This window comes from Lonchura striata, chromosome 11 (genome assembly GCF_050655825.1).
Source record: "Lonchura striata isolate lonStrDom1 chromosome 11, ASM5065582v1, whole genome shotgun sequence".
NCBI lineage: Eukaryota > Metazoa > Chordata > Aves > Passeriformes > Estrildidae > Lonchura > Lonchura striata.
The window spans coordinates 20313375-20329842 of record NC_140713.1 but is presented as its reverse complement, the minus strand read 5'-3'; the positions used below and the strand labels follow the sequence as shown (position 1 = coordinate 20329842).

Here is a 16468-nt window from a genome sequence, read left to right as displayed (position 1 = left end):
GTGAGTATTTAGATTTGTTTTTAAATTAATTAGTATAAATCTGTGTGTGATTACTTTGTTTTGCTGGAATGTTCTCACAAAATGCTATCAGTTTTGCAAAGTTCATGGATGCAAGGGACTTATAAGAGGAGAGGTCCAACTATTAGTAGATGTTATTTCTAATTAATGTTCTTAAAGAATACAGGTCTGAGCCTGCATGTGACATGATCATGCTTTCTGGACAAGGGGAATAGCAGTCATTCCCACCTGTCCCAACATCTGGGTGTAAAAAATTTCAGACAAAATGAACAGCTTAATCAGTGATCTTCACATGACAGGATTTTATTGTGGATTTTCATGGGCTGGGGTAAAGATGGTAGAGTTTCAAGTGGTTCAAAACATGGTTCAGGATAAAAAAAAAGAGGAAAAGTAAGAGCACCTTTTCTTGCATAAAGTACTCTCATTATCTGTTCAGCTGTATTACTACAAATTTTAGTGAAAGTTTTAAAAAAAATCATTATTTTGATAGAAAACTCTGTGAGGGTCAGAGTTCCTTCCTTGACCCTCTGACCTGCTCTCCCCTGACCAGCTGACTTGTGTTGTCTTATGTCTTGGCTCCCAAGAATCTTCTTTTTTTGCCTGAGGGAGAGATGCATTTCCCCTGGAAGTGCTTTCTGCACCTGTGAGGATATAAACTGTAATTTCAGAGCTCTGGGTCTGCAATATTTGGGATTTCCTGTGCAGTGCAATGCAGTCAAACACAGAATAAAATCTGTATCCCTACAGCAAAATAATTTGCCTTAAATGTGCCTACCAAAGTGTTCCTCACGGCCTTGGAAACGTCCTGGTAATTAATACAATACTAGGTGCAGACTTTGCTTTAAAATCTGCATTTGGGATGTTTAATATCCCTTTTAACTGATGTCTGTGTTCTGACTGGGGATCTGAAAGGAGATGTTTGGAGACTTTTTGCACGTTCAGCAGAAACAGGTTGTGTGGCACTCAAAGATGGACACAAGTAGGCAACATCCAGACCTTGGAGCAGACCTTTGTGGCAAGTTTGAGTTCAGTGGAGATTCAAAGGCAAACCCTGTGCAGTGAAGGGAGGATCAGGAGCCAGCAGGTGACACGCCAGTGGAAATGAAATAGAAATATGAAAATGAAATGGAATAGCTGGAGCTCACTGTGCTTCTTGTGCCTCCTGGATCGTGTTTCATGTTCTGGGTGGGATTGCAGCCCTTGGTGTGCATCATTTTTAAACCACTGAAAAATGAGCTGATTTGTATGGAAGAAGACTTGCAGAGCTGATCCTGCTACCAAATGAAAAAGAAAATTATAAGCATATCTGCTTTTAATAATATTTTATTAGACATGAACTTTGATTGTTTGAGGAGTCTGTTTTCAAGCTGCAAATGGTTCCTGTAGAATTTTGCTAAGATGACTAGAAGCCATTTTTGTTGCAACACGCTTCGCTTAGTTTTTGCCTGTTGTATGTTTGTCAGAGTTTCAGAGTTTTGTCAGTGTTATATTGTCATGTTTAATCACTCATTTTTTGGTTGCATGTAATAGAGACTATTTCATTTGAGTATTCAAATATTGAATTACTGCTTCAGCACTGCTTTTGACACATGGTATTTTGAGTAAGAAAATTAAAACAAGAGGTCAGCTAGGAAAATAATAATAGGAGACATAATTTTATCCCCACAGTTTTAACTTTACTTTCTATTTTAGATTTTATCTGATGATCATGGGTTTTTTTTCAGCTGGTCCCTTGTGTCTGAGAAGCAGGCAGTGTTAGATGTGTGGTGATAGAGAGAAGTTCAATTAGCTGAGCAGCACACTCTTGTTTTTACACTCTGGTTTTACATTGTGTGTGAAACACTTCTGTTGCTTCATTTAAAATGTTATAGAAACATTTTATATATTGCTGTTTAGGAGCTCTCAATTCTGTGTGGATCAGGCTGATACTTGGCTTTAGAATGTTATTTTAAAACAGACATGGATTTTAGGAGAAGATCCATAAATAAGATGTGGTAGGCGGTGAATAATGAATCCATGTTTTGATTAAAACCAAATATTCAAATATTCAATATCACAAAAAGACCATAGCTTTTTTTCTTTCTCCTGGACAATTAAGGCTTGCACATGCAGTACATTGTAGTATCCACACAGCTCCTGAGCAAAAGAAACAAGTTAATATTTGGCAAACATGATTTCAAACAAGTAACTTTATAATCAGGACACAATGAGCCCCATCACTGGCCAGGTTAGAAGGACCCTTGTAGATAATTTTTAATCCAGAATTCCTTAACAGTGATAAAACCTGCTATTAACTGTTCTAAAGTAGTTTATAAAAATACTTCTAATAATATAATCTGTGGAGAAGAAAGGATACTGGTAATAGTAGGTGAATATATACAGTTTTAAAAAACCCTACTGAGCATCCCTGTAGGGGTTTAGTTAGGATTTAGTTGCCCCCAGGTTGTGAGAGGAGGACCCTGGTGCTGTGAGCTGTGATCAGCCAGGGCTGTGTCTGTGCTTGAGGGAGGAGGGCTGGCTGTGTCACTGTGGCCTTTTCCTGCCACGCAGTTCTGCTTTAATATCCTTTTTCCTAGAATCTTTGGACATGATAACCCAATGTGAATTGTTTAGGTTTCCAGAGTAAGGATAAAAAGTCAAGATTTGGCTGTTGGTGTTGCCAGGAAAAGTTTTGGTTTTCTTTTTTTCATAGGCTGAGTTGAAATAAGCAAATCATGGCCATCAACCCTCCCAACTCAAATCACACAAACCCTTTGCCAGGACAGAGCTGCAAGGGGATCTCAGTTGGGGCTGTGGTCAGATCAGGCAGCAGAATTAATTTCTGCCCAGCTCTGTCACAAAAAAAAATGTAAATGGTATTTGAATTTGGTTCTGGTGTAACCTCTCGAGACTTATCAATCAGAATTAAAAGAAAATGGGTACCAGTTTCTCTCTCACTACCTCCAAACCTGCTGCTGTCAAAATGATTCTCCTTTTTCTGACTTTTTTTTTGTTCAATACAAGATGTCCATCACAGGCCTAAATCTCAGAAATACTGATTTTGATCAGCTAACCCCCCTTTATTTTCAAATACACTCCAGTTACTCTACACATTTGATTGGTGCTTTTCCCCAGGAACCTAATGCTCAGTTTGGAGTAATGGGAACACAAGCCATTAATAAAAGATTAAAAAAAAAGCAAAACACCAGGATTTAAAATTCCAAACATATCTCTGTAGACTGTCTTTATAAAAGGCAGTTTCTTCAGCAGGCGTTGAAATGCAATTCTTCCCACACATTAAATAATAAAATCAGACATGGGAACTTTCAGATTGCTGTGCTGAGCAAAATGGATGTAGTTCTTTTAAGTCCATAAAAGTAAGGAAAATCAGATCTTAAGAACCAAGATCACACTTGAACACAGTTGGAAAACTACAACATGTTACCAAAACCTCATTAAGCTGTCATGGGCTTTTTTTTGTGCATTTTCTTTCCAGTCTTTTTGAATGCCAAGATATTTGTGTGTAAATGCTCTTTTCTAACTCTATTCCCCCTCCTCCTCTGACACTGTTTGTGACAACATGGGGGTTACCATGGGGATTGTGATGTCACACACAGCAGAGTGACCTCGGTGAGCCAGGGAGCCTACTGAAGGATGGAGATGGACAGAAAATCTAAGGCAGCAAAAATGAAAAAATATGTGGGAAAAGTGAATGAATTTTAATAAGATAGGAGTGAAACACTTGTGTGTGTGGTGGGTTTTGTTTTTAAGTTTACCCAAATGCGTGTCGTGGCTCAAGTTTTTGGTTTTTTTTGGCCTGAAAGTCCCTGGTTCTGGTTTTGGAATATGTGTTGTGTGATATGTATCTACAGAGAGACCTTTCCTCTACCAAGTCAAGCAATATGAGGTAAGCTTAGCATGAAAATTGTAACTCTACCCCAGCTCCCAGAAAAGGGAGCATTAAATCAGACACTATGACCGCTTAGCACTTCTCTAATGCTTAACACGTGGAAATGTTATTGAATCTTCACAACACCCCCAGTATGAAAAGCAAGCACATGCCAGTATCCCCAGGTAAAAATTGGTGAGTGTGTGATAATCTAAATGGTAAATGAAGTCCCATAAAGTGACTCATCAAATCACTGGCAGCGGTGGGATGAAGATCTGGAAATTCCTGTCTTTATAGTCCCAGGTTTGTTTCACTGGATCAAATTTGCCTTTCATTGAAAACACAGAGTTCTAAGTGGAGCTGTTCAATGAAATGACAGTCTCACTCATACCAATATTATTATACTTTTTTTGGATACAGGTAAGGCTGTGTTAGCACATCGTATTCATTTTTATGCAAAAGATGATGCACAGACCATGCAAAGGCTTTTGCAACATAAGTGAGCTGAATAGGGCTGAAATGGGCTCACTCTTATAAATGTGGATGCCTGCAAATTGAGCATTATGTGTGCAAAGTAGCCTTTGTTCTTTTTTTGTTTTGCTTTTTTTTTTTGCTTTCCCCAGAACTTTGAATCCCTCCCCATGCATGTCATGTGTGCACAAACTCCTCCTTTATAACACTTCAAGTGAGGAAAATCAGAGCCTTTGACTTGTAAATCTCACTCAAAACATACTTTTATAGTTGGGGTTATAATGGATATACCAACAAACTCAGATATTTAACTATAAGAGCTCAATCTGTGACATGATAAGAAAGATATGTTTTACTGCCAAGCTTTCTTGTACAGACAATAGGGGAACGATGCTTTTTCATTTTCCTGCTGGAAGTACACATACTTTGGCAAGGAAAAGGTGCTTGCCAGGTCAAAGTCATTGCTCCAAAACAGAATGCAATAAGGAAATAATATAAATAGTGAAGGGCCCAGCACCTCCAGTAAAAATTATCAATTTGGAAGATCAAGCTGACACATTATTTTTTGTATTCATGTATCAATCTGGTACATCTGCACACCAGTAATTCAGTGCCAACACTATTGATTCTCTGTGCACATAGCTCCTGTTGAGATCATTAGTAGGTCTGTTTGTGCAATGTATGGAGTTCATATTTGTAGGGTGTTATTTCACACATGGAACTAGGAAAGAAAGATCCTCCAGTGTCCAGAAAACCCTCACCACTTCTCTCCAGTCTTATCAGTAAAAGGCTGTGATATATTTCATTCTGGATCAGACAAATGAGGCTTCAATCCAGGAAAGGTTTGAATTTAGGGGCAACAGAGCTGGGTTTACTCCTTAAACATCTTTTGTAAATAGGACTTTCCTATTAGAAGTGAATTACTGTTTTTGAGGCTTTGTTTCTCTCTTCCACAGTGCTAAAATAATGTTTTCTCAGTTGGAAGATCTTTTAAAAAATATATTGTTTTGTTAAAGCTACACCCCCACCTCTCCACCCCCTGCCCTCCAGTCTGACTGTCAACTGAAAGTTTGACTTAATGAAGGGGAGAGTTTCTTTATTTTTGTCTATTATTTTTTGCCAAAACGTCCTTTAATATCTACTCTACTTTCTCACTTTCTGTTGCTCCCAAGAGCAAAACAGAAGCTTATTTGCTATAGTGACATTTTTGAAAATCTGCATGGCAGCATCACTGTTGCCTATGGAATAGTCATCATGTTCAATTTTGTTGATCCTGTATTTGTTTGCTGGAAAGCAAATCCATCTATTTATCTTCAAAGTCTATTTTCCCAGGTTTCCCTTGCTTAAAGAGCTATACTCAGCTAGAGCAGAGTCCTTGACTGCAAAGCTTATGATATTAATGTTTTGCTCTGCTGTTCTAACGATCAGTGTAATGTTTTGAAAGTGTTCTGTCTTGTCAGCCCTGTTGTTTTTGCAATCTGTGTTGATTTGGATGTCAGCTATGTTTCCAATAAACTTCTGAACCCTGAGTACTTTCTAGCAGGGAAGAAAAAAGATGCTTTATTTACCATGCTATGAAAATTAAAGACCATAAACTTTCAAAAATAGGAGCCTACAGGTAGATCCTTTAGCCTATGTTTAGGTTTCTAAAGCAGTGGCCTAATTTTTAAAAGAGCTGAGGATCCAGAGGCTCCTGTTTGGCTCAATACTCTGGACAGGTTTTTGATGTTCTGAATGAGGAGTGTTTAATATGTAAAATCAGATTAATTTATTTTAGGTATTTGGTGTTGCATGGGATTTTGATTGGGTAGATGATACAATAATAGTGTGAACTCACAACCCAAACACAAAGCAGTGATTGCTGGATCTCAACACAAATGCCATTTGTGTCACAATATCTCCCCAGGACTTCTTCAGTGCAAAGTGGACTGTGATAGCTCCTGATGGTCATTAGTGTGCAGTGATATTTCAAGGACTTCTCTGTAGCAAAATCTGTAAAAGTTGGTTGCAGTCTCAGTTTGGGCTGTACTTTTGTACCTGCTTGTGATTCCTGAGGAGCATGGAAGGTGAGGAATAAAAATTCCTGGCTTAAAATGGGGTCTTTATTCTGAACAATATTCCTTCATATTCACTTTTAAATAAAATTTCCCTTTTCAGCAAGAACAAAATAAATATACTTAAAAAAAAAAAGTTGGAATAGATACCCTTCACTCTGTCAAGCTTTATTTATAGAGGGAATTTTGACATATGAAATTTGGAATAAAATTTCTCTTCTGTTTTTTCAAGCAAAACCAAAACAAATGCTTGTTGCAAATACACAGTTGGAACAAATGATCTTGCTTTCATGCCAACAGTGAGAGGGTAAAAGGAAAGAAGCTTATGATCCTTCTGACTGAAGATTATTTTATTTTATATAAGGAGAACAAGATACTGGCTAAATCAACTTCTAGGACAGAGATGAGCCTAAATACTTTATTGAGGAACTTTAAAGCCTGGGAGGAGAGCTGGACAGGCAGAAGTGAAAGATCAGGTACATCTTCTCAATTCCCAGACAGCAGCAAACTTTTGAGATTTGTCAAGGGTTTCTTCTCCATCTCCAGCTTTTTGGGAGGTGTCTTTGTAGAGAGGAAAAAGCACTCCTGCATTCCATTGTGAATGTCTTCCAATCCCCTTGCCCTTATCCAACTCTCCCACTAAAATTTGCCTTCTGAGGAGAGGCACAGCAGAGAAACCTATTTTCTGGAGCTCCTGGGCCGGCCCAGATTACACCAGAGGTTGCAGTGTAATTCCCCATGATCTAGCTCCTGTGATGTATTGGTGTGGCAAGATCTTAAAAGTGTAAAATGAAATTATGTAGAACATAATGGCCATCTTCTGGATGTTTCCATGTCCTTTGTCTTTCTACTAACAGCTGCAACCCAACTTGTACTTGGCTATTTTTAGTGTAGAGGTCAGCCTTAGAAATGTGTCCTCAAGTGCTCTTTGGCAAGACCAGGCAGCTGGGTTTGCCAGTGGATAAACTGGATTTCCTAGAAGTTAGTGAGAATCTAAGCGAGTCACCCAAAAGTCAGTACCTGAACTGGGAGAGCAACTGTGGAGCCTGGATTGTTCCACCTCTTGCCATAACTAGGAGCCAAAGCTCCTATTGCTAATATAAGCAAAAGGGTCAGAAACAAATAGCAAGTATTATAATATTTAAGGTGTTAAGATTTTTTTTTATTTTTGAGAATATACCAATTTAATACATTTTTTTTTTTTTTAACTATAGCACATGTGTCTACCATTTTGAGCATTAATCTTGAAGCCAAGATATGCCTTTTGGGTATTTTCCTATTAATGAAGTAACTTGCTGCAGAGATGCCATAATATCTCAGCAATCTGCATGCTCTCTGGCCAAAGTACCACTTAAAGTTTTAGCTCCTTCTTGAATATGTTGGTTGGACACATGCCGTTTTTAGAAGCTAGATATTTTTTATTGGATTTGATGGGAAATATAAATTTGGTTTGGAAAAGGGCTAACTCTTCAAGCCTTCGATTCTCCCTATTAAGATTTTCCTTGCAACTTGGCCTCTTTTAAACTCCCATCTCGTGCATACTCTTTTCTAATCTGATACCTCAGTGTACATATCTAAACATGATCAGTGACAGTTTTAGCTGCGGGGTGAGACTTTCTGTGACAAGGGCAGTGAGCTCTGATTTGAGACCATTCATTGCAAGTGACTTCAGCTGTCTCTTCAAGTGACATCCAGCTACTTGAGGAATGGGGGATGACGAAAGTTCTTTGGACAGAAAACTTTCACTGACAAGAAGGTGACAGGTCCTTGCACAGCTGGTCTCTGATATGCCTTGGAAGAGGCCTATGTAGTTACTAATTTAAGTGTAGTGGTGGCTGCAAGCATGGAGCAGACAAGTTCTTGTAGATTTGTAACTCATCTGCAGGAATGACAGGAGTTGGAGCTACACTTATGGTGCTGGCGTTGTTGTATAACATTTCCAATAGCCCATGTTTATTTAAAGAGCTAAGTAAACTGAACTGCAAGCTATTCTCATTAGTGCTTCTGAACATGTAGCTGAACATGGTGTATTCTGTTAATTTGTTCATATATTTAAAGTGGATACTGACCTTTTTTTAATGGTCTGTCAGCTTATAGTAATGGAATCCTCACTCTTGGGACTGTCTATTCCTTTATTTTTTTTTCAACCTGTCCTAATTTTCCCCAATTTCTCCCATCAGTTTTTCAGCCCTTGAGGTGCTATCAATAATGAAAACTCTAATGTGTGGGAAGTGGGTGGTTTTTTTTTTTTTTTTTCCCCATAGGGACTTCTTGCCTTGCTCAGGACAAATGCATGCAACTCCTCTCCCAAATCCCCAAGTTCCCTGCCACCATTGTTACTGTTGGCAGTAATAGTGGAGGAAAATCAAAAGATCCTTCCAAACCAGGAGAGTGATGTGGCATCCTGAGCACACACACAGAGGTGAGCTCTTTCCAGTGCATGAGGGGTATGTGCTGCTCATTGCATAGGGAGCCGTGATACTTCTTTTGGCATGTTTGCTGTCATCTAGTTGGGAGCTGGGGCATTTTTATCCCAGCTTTGCCACCAACCACTTTGAGGCCACTGTCAAATTGTTGTACTCGAAGTACCTGCTGGTTGCTTATATATCTGTGTATAGGCAGTAAAGCTTTAAGTGTTGAAAGTGTCTGTGCCTAATCCTGACCTGGGAAGGAAGTGATTACCCTCTAAGTATCAGAGAGCTCTTGGATTGTAACCTCAGAAGTTTGAAGCCCCTGAGACCCAGCCATAACCCAAAGAAATAAGGTGAGTTATTGTGGAGGTTTAAATAATTTTGTTCTAGCAGTCTGATTCCAGAAACTCCTCCTTTCCCACCCCCATGTGTGACTCCTGTTCCCACTGCCCACTTTGCCTTTCCTGCTCTGCTTTTCATGCAGCTGGGCTCTAAGTCTGCAACAATCATAACATTTTATTTCTGAAGGGTGTCCTTTCACAGACCTGATTTAGAGCAGGGCCACAGGAATGGCCATTTGGCAGAGCTGAGAGGGTGGTCACTGGAGCATGTGGCAGTGGAGGAGGAATGGCACTGAGGGGTGAGGCTGCCAAAGGCATCTGACCTGCTGAGGACAAGGGCAGCGAGGAAGCACTGCCAAAGGGGACTCAAAAAGGACCATTAGAGGGAAGATGGGACTAATTGTTCCAAAGGAGGTATTGGAGACCACAGAACACAAGCAGTGGGTGGTCCTGAGATGGCTCCAGAGGAAGTGTGGCCATTTACACCCCTGGAAAACTTGTCCTCTGCTGTGTAGGGGAGTGTTTGTCACCCTATCAGTACAGTCTCAGCTCTCCTTTAAGGTCTTTGCTTTTTCTGTCTGAAATATTGCCCGGTTTACATTGAAGATCACAGCAGTGCAATCTCTTTCTCAGCAGTTGTGTTTCAGTCCCCAGCTGGTGTAAATCAGCAGAGCTCAGCTGCCTGCACAGGAGTTGCACCATTTGCAGCCACAGAGGCTTTGGCCCCCAGTAAATAAACACCAGTGTATTATTGCAAAGATTTGACCTCATTTGTTTTGTTTTTTTTTCCATCTCCTTGACACATCATTGAGCAAATTGTCACTGAAGCAAGGGAGTAAGAGAGGAGATAATTAAATATTACATAAGGATAATAAGGTGTGATTAAAATTGCTTCTGTGGTTTAACATGTAGGTCTTTTTTAGTAATTTCTTTGCTAGCTGGAAAATGTGAGTGGTATGTAACGCCAAATAAACAGTTTGCTGTAGATATTTAAAAGGACTGAGTGCACCTCTTACAGATACTTTGTTGACAGTTAAAAAATGACGTATCTATTATTCATGCTGAGCAGCCAGACAGGAGGAATGCTGCCCTAACTTTCACATGGTGAAAGAGGAAATGAGAAGCAGTGTAACTTGTAAAGGCAATTGTGTTTGTTTAAAGGAATCCTGCGTTTTTGGTATCCTGATTTGTAACATGACTGAGTTGAAATTTGGTGAACTCAGCACTACAATGGCAAAACTTTCTTTTGATTTTCAAATTACAGGAAGACTGTAATTTGGTTTTGTGTATCCATATTTGACTGAGGTCACAGGTACAGAAACCTAATGCAGATAGGGTGTTGATTTTTTTTTTCCCCCAGAAGTTACTATCTGTAAAGGAATGAGTGATGCCTCTGGCTTTCTGACAACAAACCTTCGATTTTTAATGACTCATCTGCAAGAGCTGATAAAGTGTTGTGAAACCCTTTCTTGAAGGGTTGGTTTAGCAGGATGTCGTGTGAGAGATGTGTAGAAACAAAAGAGCAGCAATTGCAGGTGTCTGGGGCACATCTTACTGAGGCTGATATGCTAGTTTCTTAATTTAATCAGAATTCTATGTATGCAGAAGGTGAGTATACTGAGATGACTACTGTACATGGTGGTTACACGTTGCTCACTGTTGAAATGAGATATGGGTTTTGTGTGTCAAATGAAAAACTTGCTTATTGAAGGTTACCTGTGAAGTGACAGATGCAGCAGAGAGCCCATCTGAGCTTACCCAGGGAGCTGACCAAAACCATTCATTCCTTCGGTCATTAAGAGCTGTGTGATTTTGGTTTTCCATTTTCACATTTGCTTTAAATTGTGTGTCCCATGCCTTTCCAGCTTTTGTGCATTTCCTGCATTTCTAGGGTTATAGTGCATGTACATAATGCAGACGTGCATGTCAATGGGAATTGTTAATTCAGCCTCACAGTGTGGAGGAGTAAGATGTGGGAACAGCCTTAGAAAGTTCTGGAACATGGAAAAGATGCTAAATTGCTGTCAGAGAAGTGGGTACTGCATAGAGGCTTGATCTGAATGAAGCCTGTGTTGCCCAGTTGTGCACCCTCTGTGAGTCCTGTGGCTCTGAAAGGTACAGCAAATTGTGCTGGACAAGGAGCACAGCTTTGGCTGTGTATTTAACCCACCCAGCAGGACTTTGGGATGAGATTGCATCCTCCTCAGCCCTGGGATGGCATCTGACAATGGCTCAAAGTCACATCTTGAGCCAACAGTATTTCATCACTGCATGATTCTTGTGGTGTGCAAGTGAAAGTGCCTAAGGCCTCAGATTTATCTGTGCCTGGTTTCTCAAGAAACATAAGCAGAGATTTATCTGTATAAGGAAATTAATTTTGTTCAAGGGAGAATTTGAAGCAGAATGCAGAAATGATTCTGGAATAAGGCAGGTAAAGTTGTTAGTTAAATCAGCTCCGTCCCTTGTGATAAATAGATCAAGACGCTGGACAATTTATTGAATAAATTGTCCAGAGATGTCTAAATTATTTGCAGTGTCATTTCACCTGAGCCTGAGGAATGTGAGGCCAAATTTCAGATGGCTATATTGCATTCCTCTGTAGAGCCAGAAATAGGATCTCAGCTGTTATAAATTGATTAATGAAGGTATTGTTATTTAGACCAGACCCTTAGGCTTGTAATGCCTAGTTTTAGCATAAATGATCAAGCTGAGCCATTCTTTAGAAGGCATAGCTTTAAAAGCTATTTGTCTAGTTCAGAAATAAAAAATTATAATGACTTTCATTGTTTTGGCACGTTTTATTGTCTGTGTTGTCTCCCAAAATGATTTACTTAGGTTTTTTTTGTTTTGTTTTGTTTTTTTTTCTCTTGAACCTGTTTGGCATCATATTAGCATGGCACATGAAGATCCTGAGGTGAAAATAAATCCACAAAGATAAATATCAAACTTTGAGATGCTGTTCCATGTAACTGAATGTTTATCTGAACTTCACACACAGCATCCAGTTAGATAATTTGCCCACGAGGCAAGTTTGTTTCATTTTTCACAATGTTCTGCTACTTGAGATTATTTATTCACTGCAGCAGAGCTATGGACTAGCCTGATTTTTTAAGCAAGCACTGTGAGGATAGATATTGCAGTACTATCTTTCATGGAAAAGTTTGGAATAAGAAGCAAAGCAGTATCTCCCAATGCATCCAAGATGGGCTAGAAAAATTGGTGATGGTGCAACTGCAGAGGTAAGAGGAGAATCTTCCTTTGTGGAAATGTCTTTTCCCTCTTATCCCTTCTGCTTGCCCTATAGTAACCTTACACCAATGTTTCAAAACTCTTGCTATTATTTTAATAAAGAAAAAAGGTCAAGAACCTGAATGTTTCTGTGGTTACCTCCCTGGATGTGTGTTTAGTTAGCTAAAGGGAGAGATGAGGTGTTTATTCCACCAATAACTACAGAAAATTTATACCAGGCTGCTTAGCTGCAATTTAATAATCAGTATTCTATTAGACAATTTTTTACACTTAACAATCATTCTTGCATGAATGTGTTAGACAAGGGAGGCAGAGCTCATGTATTACATTAATTGTAATACATCTGAGAGGCGTTTTCACAGGAGTTCTCTTCCTTTCCACCTTTGTGTAGATGAAGTTAAACTGCCCACTAAAAATTCAGCAAACCTAAACTGCAGCCAAGGAAAACATCTGCTTTGGACATGACTTACTTTATTTTCTAGCAGGAGGGCTCCATATATCAATGCCTTGCCTTGTCTAATTTCATTAATGTGATCTTGTGTCCATCGTGTGGCACTTTAATGGCCATTATTTGTGGCCTCCATCAAATAAAGCATTGACCATAAATCCAACCTCACGTAAATGAAGATATAAATGTCAATCTGCATTACTGTACGATATTTATTATTTTAATTAAATGAAACTGATTGTGACATTTATTAGATCGCAGGTTCCTTGTTAATGGCAATGAAAAGCAAAAAAAAAAAATGCTTATTTTAGAAAGGCAAAAAGCTGCTTATTTCATGTAATTTTTAGAAATTGTCATAATGTTACTGTCTTAGGTTATCAAAACTAGGAATCTGTGTGTGGAACACTATGTTTGTGCCTCTTTTTGGGACATAAACAAGTTAGTGAAGCCAAACATGACATGTACAGCAGAAATATCAAGGATCAAATATATTAGGAAGGTGAATGCCCTGCTTTTGTTACTTATTTAGTAGTACAAGTATTTGCATTTAACTGAACCATTTTGTTTCATCTTCTCTAAATAGCAGGAGTTAGCCCAGGTCAGACATTCTAGGTTTTTGCTGGTAGTAATTAAACTTTGTTCAGTGTGAACAGACTTATTTTCCAAATTATTGTGGAAAATATAGAAAGCCTGCAGCTTTAAAATTCTGAATCCAAATCCTTTGTAATCCAGTCCCAAGGATAGAAATCCAGTACAAATAAGAGACTGTTCTTATTTATTCTCCTTTGATGGTTCTGTTCACTGTACTTTTAATGCACAAAAAGAATACTCTATGCTGTTTGCATTGGTTGTAAGAAGGGATAATAATGGATAAAATTACCTGGTTGTGATGCTGGCAAATTTTTTAATCTGGCAAATCTCATATGTTAATAAAAAGTCAAAGACTGAAGATGTGATATTTGGTACATTTCTTCATTTACAGGGAGTTGGGTTTTATCAGAAACTATTTTAGAGCAGCCTATTTAGAGTCTGAACAGTCTTTGTATCTCAAAGAGGTCACAGCTCTCCCCAATAGACTGTGTCCAGAAAAGCTTTTAAATTATGGAGATGTTAAATATTATTTAGGAAAAAAAATCCCTTGAGTTATAGTTTATCGTTTTATATTTGAAAATATTGATCCTGTTGCTAATGAAGTCACTGGCAAAACCTTAATTAACTCAGTTGGAAGTGTAGAAACTTGGGGAATCAGGATTAAAAGGAGATTTCATCTTTTTTTTTATATAAGCTTCCTTTCTGTGTTTTTTACTATGATTCCTTGAAAATAAACAAAAAACTCACACTGACCTAAAGGGAAATTGATTCAGCTCTTCAAACATCTTGCGACTGTTTTCAGACCAGTTTCAAATGTTTGCTACATATCTCTAGGATCTTTTCCAATAACACTGTAAAGTTTTTAAACTAAATTGTCTTTATTTCAGATCACTTTTAGCTAAAAATATTTCTAATGTATTTGTAACAAAGCTGGTCATGAGGTTCATGTCTGTATCAAATCCTATTGCTAAAATTTAATTTAATTCCAGTAAAGAGGTGAAACTACTTCTGTGAAGTTTATCCTTTTGGTCAGTATGAACCATGCATATTCATAGCACACTTTAAGTAATTATTAGATGTTATCTTTTCAAGATAAGTGCCCAGCATTGCATGGCATGGCACAGAAGAAATAGATTTAGCAAAAGCAAAGTTGAGAAGCTGGTACAGAGGAGAAGCTGGGTTTAAAGTCAATGCTTTACATTTTTACAGGGGCTGCTCTCCTGTATTTATTTCAAGGCTTTCTTCCTGCAATAAAATAACCAAGGAAATGCCTTTTTCTTTTACCAGAATCTAAAACCAAAATGATGGCAAGAATACTTCTGGAGTCCCACTTTTATGTTTAGCAATTTTAGTCCAGTATTGCTTTTTCAGCAAGTACTTAAAACTTTTTTTCTGTGATTTTATAGGCCACTGTGTAGATACATAATTGTGTAACATTTCTGTTCTCCCCCTGTTTACTGTATTGCATTTTTCTTAATTTTCTTTTTGTTTATATACACAATCTGGGCTTGTGTAGCTTTCTGGTATTCCTTTCAACCTTTCTAGTAGCTAAAGCAGAGAGATCTTGGATTTGTGTTCATTCCCAGTGTGCAAAACACTTTTTCCAGTTGCACCATGGCAGTGAAAATATCCTTTTCACTGTTGCACTGTAATGAGATTAATATTGAAGTAACCACTGATGGTGGGCTCCACTCACTGCTCTCTCCAAAGTGATCCAATGTTCCCTCTTGCTCAGAAGCCCTTGAGAAATATGTAAAAACACACGTGGTGAGGGAAATGACTTAATCTCCAAATGCTGATCCTGACAACCAGATTTCACTCTGAGCATCTGCTGCAATTCCTCATCTGAATATTGCAGCACTGTCCCAGTCTTTTACTCCAAAGTCTTGATGGCTGGAAGATGAAGATCCCTTTTAATGTCTTGGAATATCACTACTTTTTAAAGTGGTTGGTTGGCCCTGTTCTATGTCCAAGTAAGTTCATTTCCAGAGTTGTATTTATTTTTTATCCAGTCATGATTGCTAGACAAGATCTTTCTTTTGTCATCATGTATCAAAATTGAGTTCTTGAATGTTCTCAGAAACTGTCTTTGTTTGCATTTATGGTTGTTCTTATCTGCCAAGACTGCTGTGATTTCTTCTAGTTCTGCTTGCCTCCCTGAGATTCAAGTCCATTTCAATGTTAGATGAGGTTGTATAATACTCTGATACCAAAATTATTTTGAAGAATTTTCTCAATACTTTGCCTTTTGTTCTAGAACTCGAGAGAAGTATGTGCCATTCATCCAACCAGTTTTCAGTCATTCTGATTTCTTGATTTCTTGTTCTAACATGATTTCAATTTCCTTCTGTATTTGTTCTTCCCCTGGGAAATTAATCTGAGTTCTGACACATGTTCTCTGTCGTCTTTGTTAAATCTGTAAGCCAAAGAATTGATGTTCTTAGCAGTTGCTATGCCTCCTGCCAGTAAGCTCTACTTTTTGCTGCTTTAAGGCATTGTATTTTCTTCTGTTGGTTCTTGCTCAAGTACCTAAAAATAAACAAACCTTGTTTGTTTTTCTTGTACTCTCCTCAGTCTTCTCCAAGTGTTCCATATCTCTTCAATGGTCTGATCCATCCAACTGCTTCCAAAAGCTGATTGACCTTCTCATCCCATGTGCATCTTCTCTGTGCAAAGTGTGAAGGAGTCTGACCTCGGCTGGTTTTCTGAAGTGTCACTGATTTGTTCTGTTACTTTGGGCAAGTCACTTAATCTCACTGTGGTGTAGTTTATCCACTATAAAATAAGTCTAATAATCCTTGTCTGCTTTGCTGAGCCCTGAATCTTGTTTGCCTTCTTTACATGTGCAGTCCTAAGGGTATTATAAAGCTTCAATTATTAATGTTTGGAAAGTGCTTTGAGATCTTTGGATGGAAATCCCTGTATAATCATATTTAGCACTTAGCATTTCACAGCACAGTGCAGACGCTACGTAATCCTCAGAATACTCCTGTGAGACAGAATTACCTGTCAATACA

General features: G+C 38.4%; 1 long non-coding RNA gene across 25 annotated transcripts in view; it reads left to right on the top strand.

Annotated features, from left to right (window-relative positions):
• Nucleotides 1-16468, top strand: part of LOC110476338 (uncharacterized) — a 524174-nt gene that overhangs the window by 193659 nt on the left and 314047 nt on the right. The window lies entirely within an intron of this gene.